At 39.5% G+C, this 17,076-nt stretch overlaps 2 long non-coding RNA genes across 12 annotated transcripts in view; one reads left to right on the top strand and one right to left on the bottom strand.

Annotated features, from left to right (window-relative positions):
- LOC112430918 (uncharacterized) overlaps positions 1-3,674 on the top strand; it is a 51,275-nt gene extending 47,601 nt beyond the window's left edge. For 4 of the 8 annotated variants that reach the window (XR_013094773.1, XR_013094769.1, XR_013094768.1 and 1 more), the window contains 6 exons: positions 896-1,075; positions 1,160-1,651; positions 2,135-2,265; positions 2,509-2,616; positions 2,722-2,837; positions 2,980-3,674. This is a non-coding gene — a long non-coding RNA (uncharacterized LOC112430918). The remainder of the gene's footprint in view (positions 1-895; positions 1,076-1,159; positions 1,652-2,134; positions 2,266-2,508; positions 2,617-2,721; positions 2,838-2,979) is intronic. The other 4 variants (XR_013094776.1, XR_013094770.1, XR_013094775.1 and 1 more) reach the window with 4 other exon arrangements.
- Positions 3,675-5,634: 1,960 nt separating this feature from the next.
- LOC112430928 (uncharacterized) lies at positions 5,635-15,730 on the bottom strand. Of its 4 annotated transcripts, none has more exons than XR_013094762.1 (7): positions 15,479-15,730; positions 13,010-13,102; positions 9,299-12,566; positions 8,920-9,011; positions 7,502-7,659; positions 7,018-7,075; positions 5,635-6,079 (listed from the first exon to the last, which is right to left on the bottom strand). It is a non-coding gene; the product is annotated as an uncharacterized LOC112430928 (long non-coding RNA). The 4 variants fall into 4 exon arrangements; XR_013094763.1 differs by having other exon boundaries at positions 5,635-6,076; XR_013094764.1 differs by having other exon boundaries at positions 7,018-7,072.
- Between the last annotated feature and the right edge of the window lie 1,346 nt (positions 15,731-17,076).

The raw sequence follows: 17,076 nt of genomic DNA, 5'->3' as shown, positions 1-17,076 counted from the left end.
AAATAGATTTGTTACTCTGATGTCTGTCTCCGTGTTAGTCCTCTGACAGACTGGTGACCTGTCCAGGTGTGCTCTACCTATGACTACTGGGACAGGCTCTAGCCTCTGTAATAGAAATTTTCTGTTATTCTCATTTAAAGTATTTAAGTGCTTATGCATATGCTTAGTTGTGACACTGTTATAGACTGTTCAGTGAAAGTTTCTAAAACTAGATGAACTTACTTCAGCGTCAGCAGTTTGAGAAAACAACTCCCTTTACAGGTGCTGATAAGGCCAAGGGCACAAAACAGCACAACCATTGATCCGTTAGGTTTCATAGCGAGACACGTGAAGTGTGGTGTGATCAGTTTAACTTCCTCTTCCTTGGAATGCATAAAGGAGCAGGAGCACGACCTCTGTGGCAGCGCTGACATGACTGAACTGTGATGTTTGATGTGTGTTGGCGCAGTAATAAATAGCTTGATCACAGCTCTTTCTGTGTTGCAGACTTTATTTAAAAAATTCCACGACACCCCCCCCCCCTCCCCCTCCCACTGTGAGGTGAACCTGAATTAAATATTCAGAAGACATTTGTTTAAATAGTTCTACAAATCTGAGCTGTTGGTGTGTCCTTGGATTGTGTGGTAATAATATTAGAGCCTGCAATCTTTCTTACTGAATCTCTACTATTAGTCATGTTACCTGAGATTAATTCTATGTTTACCTGTCAGCCTGGACGAATGTGCTGTGTGAAGGAAATTAAATTAAATCAGATCTGAACTGCGTACATTTAAGGAACCTGTTCATATTTAATTGAAATATGAACCAGTGATTTTTTGATTGCTGATTCCAAGAGAGTCTTTGTGGAAATCCTTTTTGGCTTTTTGTTATTTTAATTCTCTTCTCTGTTTTCCAGAACAGTTCTCCACAGTCGCTGTCCACATGGGTCAGTGGGACCAAGAAGCACTCTGCTAATGTGGGACTCTGACCAGCAACATCCAGCAAGACCCAGACAGCGTTTTCTATCTCCCAGCTGGAGTTTTTGTTTGTCAGTGACTGGAGAGTCAGATTTTTGTTGAGCTTCACACTTGCAGAGGTAAGTCAGTTTGCAGAGATCCCTCCCACCCTGGCTTTCTTATCTGAAACAGTAATATTTCAGTGACTGCTGCTTATACCACAGGTTAATACACGCTACTGATCCCTGATAGGAGAATCATCAATTTTGGCAACAAAGAGCCTGGTGGATGTTTGTTTACAGTCTGATGATGGGACATCATGCTCTGCATCTTCAAAGTTTGCCTCCTCATTATTATTCATACCCAGTAATGTGAAGTATGCTTATATCTACTATAACTGAACCAACCTGGTGCTCTTCATTTATGGAGGCTGTTGAGTCTGAATGTTGGATGTTGTGTATCTCGTGTTCTCTGGGCTTTGTTGTCCTCAGTCTTTTTGCAGGATCAGAAAACAAAACCAGGAGGCGCGTAAATGTTTCTTCTCCATGATGTTTCTTCAAATGTTTCTTCTGGATGATGATAAGACCGTGACACGGGATGCCACCTTTGGTCTTGTGATGAAGCAAAGCTCAGGAAGAAGTGGGATTAAATGGTACCCACATGTGTGCTGCTGAGAAGGATGTACAGGGGCACCTGCAGCCAAATCCAAGCTTCAGGTTAGTTGTAGTTGCAGAACGCTATAGACTGAGACAGCTGAGGCATCAAATGTTTGATTAAACAGATGAAAAAGAGAAGTTTCTTCCCTATAATTATCACTTCTTAAAATCTGTAGCAACTTCAAGTCTGTCAGCGTGCTGAGCATGCTCAGAATGTGACAATATATTTTTGTTCAATATTGAATTTCTTTCAGTTGCAATTGTTAAATGAAAAAAAATAAATATATATTCTTATAATTTATCAAACTAATTTATCAAAAAATATATACATATATCTGTATTCGTTTTAATAAATTAATTTGACACCTGTATTGAAAATACCATATTGTATTCATACAGAATCAGTATGGTATCATTGTTTGTCTGCTCACTGATTGTTGAAGCTAAGAGCTGCTTTGATCTGTTTAGATCTAAAGTATCCAAAGTTGAGCTCTGATGTTTCTTCACCCCTGTGTGTGATATGTGATTCCTACATGCTGGCAGAGCAGAGCAGCAGTTTGTGCTCACAGATGGTGACGGTGTGGAGAGACGGTGGTGTTTCCTCAGAAGAACCAGCAGAGTCACCTACTGACTGATGCTCATCTGCACTGCACAGAGGAAATCAACTGACCGAGGTTTGTCCAGTGACGTGTTATGAAATGTATATTTGTTTTATGCTTACAGTTATGTTTTTCTTGACAGAGGCTCTGCAGAGGTTAGACAAAGCAGAGAAAGCATGTGCTTTACATTTTACTGTGATTTATTGAGATATTTGTTGCCTGATGTTCAGCAGGAATGGAGAAATAGAATCAAAGGGAGATGTTTTTGTAATCATGTAAGTAAATCTTCAATATTATTTATTTGCTTGGTTATATTAGGAGTGTTTCTGAGTGAGGGGGGAGGAGTCATCATCCAGGTAAAGTGACGTAGATCAGTGGATACACTTGTCTCCCCTTTAAAAGAGACAATCCAAGTCATCCTTAAATGTTAGTGCTTTCAAATACACAAACATTTTTAAAGGACAAAAATGAACATCCAACTTTGACTGTAATACAAAATAAATCTTTGCATGTGTGTTTTCAAACTCTCAGATGGGCAGTATATCAGTCTTGGACTGTCTAACCTGCAGCACTGAATGACCACCACAGATGAGCATGTTCCTGCAACATTCAGCATCTGATCCTTCATCTGTGTGCTTCTGCTTTTGGTAAGTAGAGTTACCCAATTCCAGTAACTCTAAACACATGCCATCCATTTCTAACGGCCTGGTTACTTCCTGTCAGTTACTTTAGAAACCATGTGGTCACCTGACCTAACACTGTTTCTTCTTTTTCCCCTTAATGTTCAAGTGTCACATGTCAAACAGCTGGAGAGGAAACTACACCAGTGTACTGAGATGTTTCACCAACACGTGCCAGATGCTGTTCCTTCATGGTGACATCACCAGAGACAGCCCCGCCCACCTCAGGACCTCGCCATTGATCATGATGATTATAATGATGACAGCGAGCAGAACTAAGACTGTAAAAATCCACGACCAGAATTTTTCTTTCTAATTATTAATGAATACTGAGAGCCTCTTTCTGTGTTTTGTATGTTTTGGTTGTTTTTTTTTACCTCATTTGTTACTAACAAAGTTCACAAACTCACACAGTTTACATTCTGTATGTTTCCATCTTTACCAGCCACACTCTAACTGCATTTAAGAAAATGATCCTTAGAAATCGGCGTTTTTCTCTTTTGTAATTGATGATAATTCAGTGAATATACTGCGCTGCTTCCTTTTATTGCGTCACATATTGCTTTAAGTTTTTCAGTGTCCAGTTATTTTTTACTGCTGTTTGAATTCTCTGTATGTTTGACCCTGTAGACTGTTTGATGGACTGCTTGTCTTCCTGTTTGTTACCGCCGCCTGTTTTTTAATAAAGATTTGGATTTCTGACTTCAACACAGCCTCTGCGTGTCCTCCCTTTGTGTCCTCTTCCTCTGTGAATGTGTTGCATGTGTCACAGATTCATTTTATTAACAGCTTTCCCACAGTGAGTTGCATCAGCATTCATTCACAGCACATTTCAGAAGGATTCAGATTAATACAGTGATCTTACAGTCAGAATGATCCTGACAGAGTGCCACTGTAAATGATCTTTCATCAGGTAAATTTTAAAGTTCAGTATTTCAAAGCAGGAGTTATGAAGACTCATACTGGCATTAGGACTAATAATATGTACTTACAAAGTCAAAGTTTTTTAATTATGCTAGAATATTGGAAGACAATCAACTTTTAGTGTTTTCCGCATATTAATTATTCTGAAATAGAGACGGTGACCCTAACTGTACAGAAGCACTAAACAACTGACAATCTAACAGACATCATTGGCCTGAGCCGTCATGCACAGTGAGTCTGATCCTTTGCTGTGAGAGTCTGACAAGCATGTTTCTGGTCAGTTTGGAAGAAATAATATCACAATGTTGATCTTTTTTTTCAATATTCCTTCTCTTTTACAATATAAACTGTGATCAAAGCTACTTATGTTCACAGCATGTAATAATACTGACAGTCCAGGGCATTGTGGTCTGTTGAGCTAGGGTTAGGGTTAGCAATTCAGACATATGTAATCAATATTAAACGTCTCTGACGTGGGCCACTGTCCGCAGTGTTGGGAAATCCATACCAGGCTGGAACGAGTCAAGGTAGGTGAGCATCCACGAGAAGACACAGCAGATGCATCCTACTAATACTGACAGGACCAGGAGACTCCAGAAACCGAGCATCTTGTCTTCAGTGCCATCCTCTCCTGTCACCCTCTCTGCCCGCAGCTCTTTGAGTATGGGGTAGATAAGGGCGCAGAGAAACCCTTATTACTAATTCGTATTATAATTCAATTTTCATGAAATATTCATATTCAGTATCGGTCCTTTTATATTATAACCACGGATCCACCCAGGCTCATGGTGGGGCAGGGCTCTGTCCTGGGATGCTTGAGTACAAGGTAATGTACACCTGACCAGGTATCCAGTCTGTCAGAATTGTTTTCAATATTTGGTTCAAAAACATGAGTGACAACAAAAATCCAACTAGGATTCTTGCATATGATGAATGAAGTCTGTCTTTGACTGTATTGTCCAGCTGATCCATCAAACCCCCAGCAGGTGAACCTTATTCATGACATAACACTGCAACAATGTAAAAAATGAAACAGCAACAGTCTAAATGTAAAGTGCATCTAAACTCCTCTTCAATAAATCATATGCAAAGAGTCATTCAGGACTGTAAAACGTGAACTACAGAACCCAGAGTCTTCATCATTAAATCTCTGGTTGCTTCATTTTTTTATCCTATATCAGACACTTTAAGGTTAGGTTAGGTAAAGTTGCATTGTCGTGGTGAGGCAAAGTGCTTTATGTGTGTGTGTGCGCGTGTCATGAACGGCTATAAAAGGCCTATAATTAAAGAACAAAGCGGGTTTGAGTTCGAGTTGCGGCAGACTGTCACTACTTGTAAGTGGAACGCAGCCTTCCTACGGCGGACAGCTAATAACAGGAATCGGACGCGGTCCACCCAAGTCCACAGCAACCACCATAGCAACCGCCTAGCATGACCTTAGAAACATATTCTGTCTTCATAACTATCAAAAACATGAAATGATTTGCAAAGTGTGAAAGTGTTACAGCTGCAGAGAGCTATGGCGGCATCTTTGGAAGCTGTTTACATAGCTAATAATATACGATGTAACCATGGAGACAGTCAGTCACGTGAGCTAGCGGTGCACGTTTACTACAGTGAATAAGGTGATTGAGTGCACAGCGTCCACACGCTGCAGAGGGTAAAGACATTACTTCAATATTGTTTTATATTGATATATATTTGCCTTCTGTTGACCATCACCTCAGGTTCACCATCACAGTTTCAGCATACAGATGCACACTGTCTAAATATGAACACATTCAAAAACTCATGTCTCAGAAATAAGCACAGCTGTTCATGTTTGTCATTAGAATTTTATTTGTAAGAAAATTATGAACTTCATATTGTGCATCAAATAAAAGAACATTTCACAACTCTGAGTCAACAGAAACAGGTAACAGAAATGTCTCTAATGTGTACAGTGTAGTGTAAGCATCAAAAGATCATAAAGGAAACACTAACATTTATGTGAAACTAATTGTAATAAAAAAATGAACAGGTGCTTTATAGATTTAAAAGAAAGAATCTGAAAACACTTTTTTGGTCTAAGTGATCAAAGTAGAAAACAGAAGTGATGTTCAAGAACAAACCGTAGCTGCACTAATATTACACATCGTTGTACTGAACAGACATGTTGCTTTTAAAACCACATGCAGTGTGTGACCGTGACTGTTCACTGAGACCATGAACGCCACTTTGCTGAAGCCTTCTCCTTCTTCTTCTTCTAAATTGGAAGCAGAAGGAGCACGAGCTGCTTTGATCTACTGAAAGGAAAAAGCAGAACATCTGAGCTGAAACCAGTCAGCTGAAATCAATAAGACAGGAACAAATTCAATGCAGTGTCTCAGGTGGCTTAGCCTGTTACAACTGTTGATACAAGCTAAATACGGTTAACACACAGTGTCAGGGAGCTCCAGTGTGGGAACTAGTGGCTTTAGGTTTGTAGTCATTTAACTTTCATCCATTCATTCATTTAATTCAGGAGGAAGAAATGTCAGGTTGATGCAGGCTGGTTACATGCATTTGGTCCCATGCTGTCTTTAACTAAATGACTTGGTTCACTTTATGGCTGGGCTGTATGTGGGGTTATATCATGTTATTTGGGCAGGAGTTCCTGTCCTCTGTTAGACTTAGAAAGTTTCTCCATAAGCAGAGTTTCTAACTCTTATAGCACATCTGTGGCTGACAGCTTTTTGGTGGCTCTTTTTACCCCACACTGGTTGTGAGTGTGTAAATAGCCCCACTAGTTCTTTTGGGTTGCAGTTAACTTGGGAGGAAGAGGTGGGTCTGCCATGACTAGATGAATAACAATTATCTGGGATACATAAATTTCATAATGCGTGCATATATCTCTATAAACCTGGCCTGAGGGCTGCCATTTTTTACATTCAGTTATTTCTTTGTTGAATCTAAATAATGAATGTGTTACAGTTAAACTGACACTGATCAGTGTAAATGGCTCATTGTGACACAGAAACCTTTAAATTAAACCTGATATCGAGTGTCAAACAATATCAAAGCTGTAAAAGCTGTTTACAGTCAGAATTTATAAAACTATGATTGTAAATAAATTCAAACAAGTGAGCTTTTCTCTTTGTGCTGAACATCAACACTGTGATTTCTTAGACTGTAAGCTTTACTTTAGCACAACCACTTGTAGAAGCTGCCACTCCAAATGTCTTTGATAACAAGAAAAAAATACCTTTTCAGTACACGGCCTGAAGTTCTTCTCCGACATCTTCTGCCATCAGCTTTGTCTGCTGGTTTGAAGACAATAAACCACAAAAAAGATGATTGAGTCACTTTGTCTGCGTCATGCAGCTCGAATGTGTCGTGTAACGATGTTGAATAGCCGTCGTTATCCCTCTGCTGTGTCAGTAGGATTGTACTGTACAGCATCTCATTGATATGTGAGGAATGCTAATGTAACACGATAACAGACTTACATCATTAAAACATAAAGGACAGGAGATATTTAGATATTTTTATATTTATATTACATTTTATAGCTGACAGATATTACTAAATAGATAGAATTTACTAAATAGCTGGATGAACATGAAAAATATGTCTATAATAACAAATGACCATGAGAGCCAGTAGAATTAATTCAACTGGACACTCAAAAGACGTCCTTAAATGCTTTTTAAGTGACAGAACAGATGAACAAACAGTTAATTGCTTACGTGAGATGAAATCTGCTCAGCTACTTTGAAAACAGCTTCTAACTGGTTCCTCCTTTAACAGGATGACTGCTCAGGGGTAAGGCCATCATGCAGTCCAGCAACCTTTATGGTTCTGCTTTGATTCACCAGGAACTATTAGGGAAACCTTCCAGCGCCTCCTGTGAAAGACACAGGCATAAACACACAAACATTTATTAACATGTTCCACAGTCTTCCAGTTTGATTTTCTCATCCTGTGGACAACAACGTACATGGATGCAGGTTTATTGTTAACTTTTGTAAGGTTTATTTAGTGAACATATCCAGCTGCAGCTCCACTGTGATCCTGAGCTGGATAAGCACTTAAGAAAATGTGTCAATGAATGGACAAACATCAACTTACTATATTTATCCAAACAGACGGGACCAATAATGCTTCACTGAGTTAGAGACTTTAACGTCTCTTCTATGCAAGAATGTCTCGTGCTGATAGACCTGCAAACTTGACAACAAAGGTTTTTCAGACTGCATGTAGCTGTCCTCTATGTCAGCTCACACATTTACATTTATGTCACACTTATTTCTGCTTTCCCATTTTATAATTATTACTTACATTTTGATTAGATACCTTGAGTTTGTAAATGATCAGATTACATAATTGGAATACAATGTATCCAATTCAGGGTTGCGGGAGGATGAAGCCTATCCCAGCTGATACATTGATATATTGCCATGATGACATCACAGTTAGATCTTTACTGGAAATGATAACAATTCCCCACCTCTCAAAAAGTTCTCCTTATATAGACATCAACTGCTACTTTAGAGAAAAACAAGTGTGTATTACATTGTGCATTTTGTGAAAGTGTATCTATCAGAAAAACTGTCCTCAGACGACCCTCCTATTTTTACTAAGTGTGTGTGTGAACGTGCGTGTCTTATATAAGTGTGTTCATGTTGTTACAGGCCTGAGTACGTGCAGAACTGAATGTAGACAGGCCTGGGTCCAACAGGACTTGTGGGTCCGAGCGGTGTGATTGCAATGATGTGCAACAACTTAAACAAATAACAAGAATAATACAGAACATCAATAGACTGATTAAAGTGCTGATAATCTGTGTGCATTAATATTTGCTCAAAGTAACATAGATGTGCTTCAAAGATTATTCTGTCAACTAATTCAACAATGGTAAATTATTAATCAATGATAATTCTGATTATAACTGTGATCATAAGAATACAAAATAAAATATCTCCTGGCCACAGCTGCCAGTTTATTGCAGGGCTAACACGATATGTGTAACAGAAAATCCACTTAAATGTTTGATATTTCTTATAATAATCATAATTATGACTATTATTTAAAGGTTTCTTTAAATAATACATTTTGATTTTTTATAACCTCTAAAATATAAACCTGAGCTGTTTCAGATTCTGACCTCTGACCTCACTGCAGCTCCTTCTTGGAAGTACGTCTGCTTCTTGTCTACCCCCAGTGTTGACCGCCTGCCCTTGATATCACGTACTATACCTGAGGAACAAAAAAGGACAAACACTTGCCTTCATTTAAGAAGTACATTCATACAGAGGTAATCTATGGAAACACACTAGTTCACCCTTTGGGAGAAATCAGTTCCTGTGAAACATTTCTGTAAATGAACATCATGTGGAGAATGAATCAAATGAGTTCTTCCGGTGACTCAGCAGTCCCACACTGACAAATGAAATCTAGTTAAACTATTAAGCATATTTGCTCTTCTGAAATCTGTGTTAAACATTCACCAGGTCCCCCCGTGTGGTTCTGGGATCTTTGCTCACCGTTCTCATGATCATTTTGACCCCACGGGATGAGATCTTGCGTGGAGCCCCAGATCGAGGGAGATTATCAGTGGTCTTGTATGTCTTCCATTTTCTGATGATTGCTCCCACAGTTGATTTTTTCACACCAAGCTGCTTGCCTATTGTAGATTCACTCTTCCCAGTCTGGTGCAGGTCTACAATACTTTTCCTGGTGTCCTTCGAAAGCTCTTTGGTCTTGGCCATGGCGGAGTTTGGAGTCTGACTGTTTGAGGCTGTGGACAGGTGTCTTTTATACAGATGATGAGTTCAAACAGGTGCCATTCATACAGGTAACGAGTGGGGGACAGAAAAGCTTATGGTCTTATGGTCGTGAAAATACGGTAAATTAGTTTGAATCTGAAATCATGGCTCAAACTACTTGTTCTGAGACCATTTCTTTATTTTTCACACCAAACTGTTTAATAAGATAAACTCTACACAGACTTCATCAAATATAGCTAACACTTTAACAGTATCAGGATTTCATAATACAAACTTCAAATCAACAAGAAAACAGCAGCAAACACGTGGATCAAAATTCATTAAAAAACAACATGTGGACTTCAAGGACTAAATACACTAAAGTGAAAGGAGGAGCAAAAAATAGAGGTTTAACAGAATTTGAATTAACTAAAAGTAGTCACCTGTGATCTTTAAAATGGTCCTGATGTGTGCTGCTGTTTTTAACTTTCAACATTTCTTTGCTGCCACTGTGAATAAGATTGTGTTCTTTGCCTAATTGAATAAAGGTTACACAGCCTCACTGGTTCATCTTCTGGTACAAACTGGCATTACATGGAAGTACAGCTCAAAACCAGTTTAGCTTGAGTTTCTTTTTTCAGGACATAAAGTCACAGCAGGTGTTGTTTCAAAGCTGGTGGACAGATTTAGTTCATTTTGGAGGATTTAAGAGCAACTGCTGTGAAAATATTTGCAGCTTTGGGAGAAAATGATTTAAGAGAAGATTTTACAACAGCAAAAGATTAAATATGAATGAAGAATTGAAATTTAACTGAGGTAACACATTAAATGAATACATTAAAAAAAGAAGTTAATTTTGGAAACACTAAGAAAATTCAAATGAAAGAAATTGAAATATATACCAATATCTGCAATTCTGATACATTATCTGTTTGGTGAAAAAGAAATTCCTATAACTTTAATAATACAGTAACAAGTACAACTACTAAACACTACTGTGTCCTAAGGGAACAAATATTAAAATGTAACAGGGATAACATTTTAGAGAATTAGAATCCCTCAAAGGAAAAAACAAACTTGATATGCATATCTATACATGCAGCTTCCTAAACATAACATTCAGGATTATTCACTGCAGGTCCAGAAATCAGAGCTACCTCATCAGATCCAAGTGTGACATCAGCTGACACTCTTTACAGGAGATTCCATCTGAACTCTGTGGAGCCTGATCTCAAGGTTTTTAAGTCTGACCCTGAAACCAGAAGAGGATCTTTCTCTCTCTTCAGATTCATTGTGATCCAGTGATTTCAGTCCTGCATGATCAGGCTGATGTTTGCACAGAACAGATAATGAAGTGAAGGTTTTTGCACATTAGTAACAGTGAAACATTTTATTTACAGCGTGGGATCGTTTGTGTTCGGAGTATGAACTGAGATTCCTGAAGCTCTTGTCACACTGGTCACAGCTGAAGTTCACTTCCATGTGTGTACGTTCATGTTTGTTACGATGACCTGATTGTGAGAAGCTTTTGTCACAGTGTCTGCACTTGTATGGTGTCTCTCCTGTGTGGATTCCCTTATGCTTTTTCATTGAGCTCATGTTCAGTGGTGAAGGATGACCCACACTGGTCACAGATGTGCTTTTTGACCCCACTGTGGAAGAGGTCATGTATTTTTATAGTATTTGGTGTGTGGAAGCCTCTCCCACATTCTTTGCAGTAGTTCATTTTGCCTCCAGTGTGTCTACATTGATGTGGTTTTAGGTCCCGTTGATGATTGGAAGTTTTTCCACAAATTCACAGAGAAACTTTCCCACCACCACAGTGAAGACAGGGCTGAGAACTGGATCCATCTGCGTCACTCTGATTCTAAGCAAAGACATTGTAAGTCGGGGAATTCCTTCAACATTTTTATCCTGAACGTTGCCTGAAATAAAAAGCATCTCTGCCAACGTCCAATTACATTTTACTGTTTACATTACAACACTCAGCTTACTGGGCAAAAATGAGTCTTCATTTTTCCAAACAGTTCATTCAGTATAACTCCATAAGTTTACTGATCAGACTTTTTCCAAACAATCAGGTTAAAATTACAAGATAAAAAATCAATACATCCTCACAGTAACTGCACTTGTAGAGTTACTTTCTGGTGTGGATCTGTTGGTGTTTTTTCAGCTGATTTGGAGATTTAAAAGTCTTCTCACACAGGTCACATTTATAAGGTCTCTCCTCAGTGTGGCTAAACATGTGTTGTTGTAGCTGTGCATCTGTTGTAAACGGTTTCCCACACTGATCACAGCAGTAAACATCATTTCCAGTGTGAATCCGTAGGTGACTATTTCGGTACTGTTTGTCTCTGAAACTTTTTCCACAAAAGTCGCAGCTGTACGCCTTAATTCCAGAGTGGGTAACTAGATGCTTCTGTAAGCTGCTATTTTGAGCAAACGTCTTGCCACACAAATCACAGCTGTGTGCTTTAACTCCACTGTGCATGATATGGTGTAATTTTAAGCATTTACGATGGGTAAAAGACTTTCCACACAAGTTGCAGCTGTAAGGTTTAACTCCACTGTGGATGAGTTGGTGTGTTTTAAAGCTTTGAGCGTGGGTAAAAGACTTTCCACACAAGTGACAGTTGTACGCTTTAAATCCACTGTGGACGAGTCTGTGTGTTTTTAATTCTCCAGCCTGGGTAAAAGACTTTCCACACAAGTCACAGCTGTGAGCTTTAACTCCACTGTGGATGAGTTGGTGTGTTTTTAAGCCTCCAGACTGAGTAAAAGACTTTCCACACAACTCACAGCTATAAGGTTTAACTCCACTGTGGATGACTTGGTGTCTTTTTAAGGATCCAGCCTCGGTAAAAGACTTTCCACACAAGTCACAGCTATACGGTTTAACTCCACTGTGGATGAGTTGGTGTATTTTTAAGTGTCCAGAGTGGGTAAAAGACTTTCCACACTCATCACAGCTGTAGGTTTTCTCTCCCTTTCTTCTGTGAGGTTTGTCGGCCTCCTGAGAGCGCTGACTTCTCGCTCCATGTTGGTCCTGCAGTGACAGAGATACAAACAGAGGCAGTGAGTGAAATGCAGTCGTGGAACAAACTGAAACTCCCTTCATTGGTGGAATCAAACATGTCAAAAAAAACACATTGTTGGTGTGTTACCACGACCTTCTGTTGACAGTATCACATTACAATGATGTGCTACAATGAGAGTTGTAATGAAAATTACATTATTGAAAAAATATTGATCAGCGGAGAAAATCTTTTACTTGAGGTCAACTGATGATATTGTTGTTTCAATGTATGCTTATAAAATATAATCTTTGTATTTTCTTCTAACTTGTGTGGTTTTTGGTTGTGAATGTAGATTCTGTGTATATGGAGGAGCCCAGGTTGGAAAAGATAAAGCTGCTGTTAACATGTTTTTAAAAACCAACCAGCTGTGCACACAGTTTCAATAACAGTGTAACTGTAATGTTTTTGTTACCTTTTGTGTTGAAGTCATTGTTTCCTCTGTAGTGGCTGAGCTGAGTCCAAAATTGTTCCTCTGCTGCTCCAGCAGACTACTCCTGTTATTCAGCTGGGACACACACACAAAAAGTATATATATACACACACACATATATATGTATGTATAAATATATATATTGATCTGCTGGAGATCTGCTGGAGCCACTCGCCTAACTTGGGAGTCACCGCACCTAGTGCTCCGATTACCACGGGGACCACCGTTACCTTCACCCTCCACATCCTCTCGAGCTCTTCTCTGAGCCCTTGGTATTTCTCCAGCTTCTCGTGTTCCTTCTTCCTGATATTGCTGTCATTCGGAACCGCTACATCGATCACTACGGCCGTCTTCTTCTGTTTGTCTACCACCACTATGTCCGGTTGGTTAGCCACCACCATTTTGTCCGTCTGTATCTGGAAGTCCCACAGGATCTTAGCTCGGTCATTCTCCACCACCCTTGGGGGCATCTCCCATTTTGACCTCGGGACTTCCAGGTTATACTCTGCACAGATGTTCCTGTACACTATGCCGGCCACTTGGTTATGGCGTTCCATGTATGCCTTGCCTGCTAGCATCTTGCACCCTGCTGTTATGTGCTGGATTGTCTCTGGGGCATCTTTACACAGCCTGCACCTGGGGTCTTGCCTGGTGTGATAGACCCCAGCCTCTATGGATCTTATACTCAGAGCTTGTGTGTCTGTGTGTGTGTGTGTATATATATATATATATAATTTTTTTTTTACATATGCATCTGGAGATCATCCTACGAAGTCCACTATGGAAGTCCACTATGAAGGCACTATTGACTATGTGCACGAGACAATGCTAACTTCCTGGTTTGAGACCGGATGTGGGGTTGTGCATTTCCGGTAGCTTTATTTTATTTATTTTGCGGTCAATCGCTACTGCGAAGATATACTCCAAAATCATGTCCAAAACTCGAAAACGGAAAGATTGCGTTAAGTTACAAAGAGCAGAACGTGGGAACACTCACCGCTGTTGTTTCATAAAAAATCTAATGATCAATTTTAAAGCATTTAGATCGATCAGTTGTTTACATCACTCAACACAAGCAGAACTGCATTACTGCATTACACTTTTCGATGTGGCATCGTCCACATTCAGAAGCACATCTCTGTATAGTGACTGGTCTTATGATTTAAACAGGCAAATGTTCAGCATTCAAACTACAGGTGAAGAATAGTCAAACCAGATGTTTCCCCCATTATGTCGATATCAGCTAGTCAAGTACACACCTACACAGCATGCTAACAAACCATGAAAAAAGCCACACAAAAAATGAATGATTGCTGGTAACAGTTTCTATACATTAGTATTTACGAAGGGTATGTTGTGACTTACCTTCAAAATTAAGGCGGTCCCTCGCTATAACGCGGTTCACCTTTCACCTCGCTTTTTCACGGATTTTTTAGTGCAAGTTTGCATGCTTTTTTTTATGTCACATTGTGTCCTGCGTCCTGATTGCTACAGACGATCTCCTCCGTGACGTCTCTCGTGTACAGTACAGAATCACTGCAACGATCGCTAGTAGTGTGACTCTGAAGTGCAGTAGTGTATGTCCACCAAACTTTTTGCACCGTCAAAAATAAAATTGGCTACTTGATTTCACCTATCGCTGGTTATTTTTAGAACATAACACCCGCGATAAACAAGGGACAGTTGAGAAATATAACATTTGAATCCCTTTTCTCTTTTGCTCTGAGGCGCGGGGAAAAAACATCGACAAGTCGATGAACATCATTTACAGATAGTAAAAGGAACTTGCAAAGAAAAGTGTCTGGACTTCTTTAAGTTAGTTGAATAAGTTTCACCTCTCATCCGAGAAACTTCTTCAGTTCTAAGGTCAAATGGTGAGTCCCAGATATAAACCTAGTGGGAGTAACCCCCCACAGAGGGACAAAAGGTGATGATCGGATCATCAGGGGGACAAAAGGACCGATGACCTGGATGACTGAGAACCTTCACAGACATCATTTACAGATGTATTGGGTAAATGTCCATCTATAGAAATGTAAATCGCCGCTTGATTCATTCATCAACTTGTTTTGGACCGTAAACCAGGCGCGAATAGGACACCGGAAACAAAGCTCCCCACGGGAGTTTCCACACCGGAAGTAGCATATGCTAACGTGCACATAGTCAATTCTAAAGGCTGATTGCCCTCCCCCACGCTTGTACCTGTGGCTTCATGTCCTGAGGGTGGGGGTTGGTTGTTCTCATGCCCTGCACCCCATCCTTTGTTCATATTCCAAGACTATTTTTCTTTATGTATTCTTTCCCCCCAGCAACCGCCATAATATTGATGTTGCAAGCAATCACAAACTCTACAGACTGTCTGACTCCAGTCTATACCAAGCAATCTATTATTCTCAACAGAGCTAAACTCAGCATAAACTGAACCCACATTAAAGTTAGCTCGGTGCTTACCTTTAGATGATCCCACAAACCGAGAGAAACTCCGCGATGAAGCTGGAAGTCTTTCCAAACAGGAAACAGATCAGGGAGAAGAGACCCACGTGGTTCACGCTGATCTCAGCTAGGATCCAGGAGACAAGGGTGTGCAGCTCGATGCAGATATCGATCCAAACGTTGCTAGTGGTATATGTTCCTGTAAGTTCACTACTTTACTCCCGTTTCATGAAAAAGCAGCTCTCTCTGCTCGACTCCTCTCCTACACACACTTTCTCCGCCCCCTTTTCCTGGCTCTGTGGTGATATGTTACTGTGCGGTCACGTGACTCAGCTGCACAACGTGACCACGTGGGGTGTAATTTCGAAATCTCCTTTTCCTAAACTCTTTTCCTTGGCCTCGATGAAAACGTCATCGTGGGAAGGAGAATTGTTAAGGACTCAGGGAAAGAGAGGAGCAGTGCTGAGAATTGGAACAGCCTTAGGCTGTATCCCAATTCAGGTTCTGCAACCTTAACGGTCCTCAAGGGCCGCGTACTCAAAGACCGCTAAGGCCGGAAGTGCGATGCTTGTCTTTTACAGAGTATAAATACGTATAGATGTATCAAATATGAGTGGATCATATATAAGAGACAAATATTGTTCATTTGGAATGTCGTTTTTACCAAACTGATATTGTATCAGAATTGCAGATATGGTTTTATATATCAATTTCTTTCATTTGAGCTTTCTTAGTGTTTCCAAAATTAACTTCTTTTGTAATGTATTCATTTAATGTGTTACCTCAGTTAAATTTCAATTCTTCATTCATATTTAATCTTTTGCTGTTGTAAAATCTTCTCTTAAATCCTTTTCTCCCCAAACTGCAAATAATTTCACAACAGTTGCTCTTAAATCTGTCTTAAATCTTTTAAATCTGTTGCTCTTATCTGTCCACCAGCTTTGAAACAACATCTGTTCTGACTTTATGTCCAGAAAAAAGAAACTCAAGCTAAACTGGTTTTGGGCTGTACTTCCATGTAATACCAGTTTGTACCAGAAGATAGAGCAGTGAGGCTGTGTAACCTTTATTCAATTAGGCAAAGACCACATTCATATTCACATTGGCAGCAAAGAAATGTTACAAATTCAAAAAATTCTACTAAACCTCTATTTTTGGCTCCTCCTTTCACTTTAGTGTGTTTACTGTGTTCTTGAAGTCCACATGTTGTTTTTTAATGAATTCATTTCATTTCCACATGTTCTGCAGCTGTTTTCTTGTTGATTTGAAGTTTGTATTATGAAATCGTGATTTGATTTGATCCTATATTTGATGAAGTCTGTGTAACGTTTTTCTTAATAAACAGTTTGGTGTGAAAAATAAAGAAATGGTCTCACAACAAGTAGTTTGAGCCCTGATTTCAGATTCAAAGTAATTTAACTGTTTTCAGTGGTACATGTGGAGGTTTATCACTGGAGGAGACTTGGCTGTTCTCCACTCACACAGAACAGGGGTCCTGCAGCTCATTAAAAACTCTAAAATTATCTTTAAGGACAAAGATGTTTGATTTTTCTTAAAAGCAAGATTTGGGCATGAAGTTTTCAGAGAGTGTGTTTAACATTCATTGTAATGAACAT

This window comes from Maylandia zebra, linkage group LG3, assembly GCF_041146795.1.
Source record: "Maylandia zebra isolate NMK-2024a linkage group LG3, Mzebra_GT3a, whole genome shotgun sequence".
NCBI classification, from domain to species: domain Eukaryota; kingdom Metazoa; phylum Chordata; class Actinopteri; order Cichliformes; family Cichlidae; genus Maylandia; species Maylandia zebra.
This window is presented reverse-complemented; position numbering and strand designations above follow the sequence as displayed.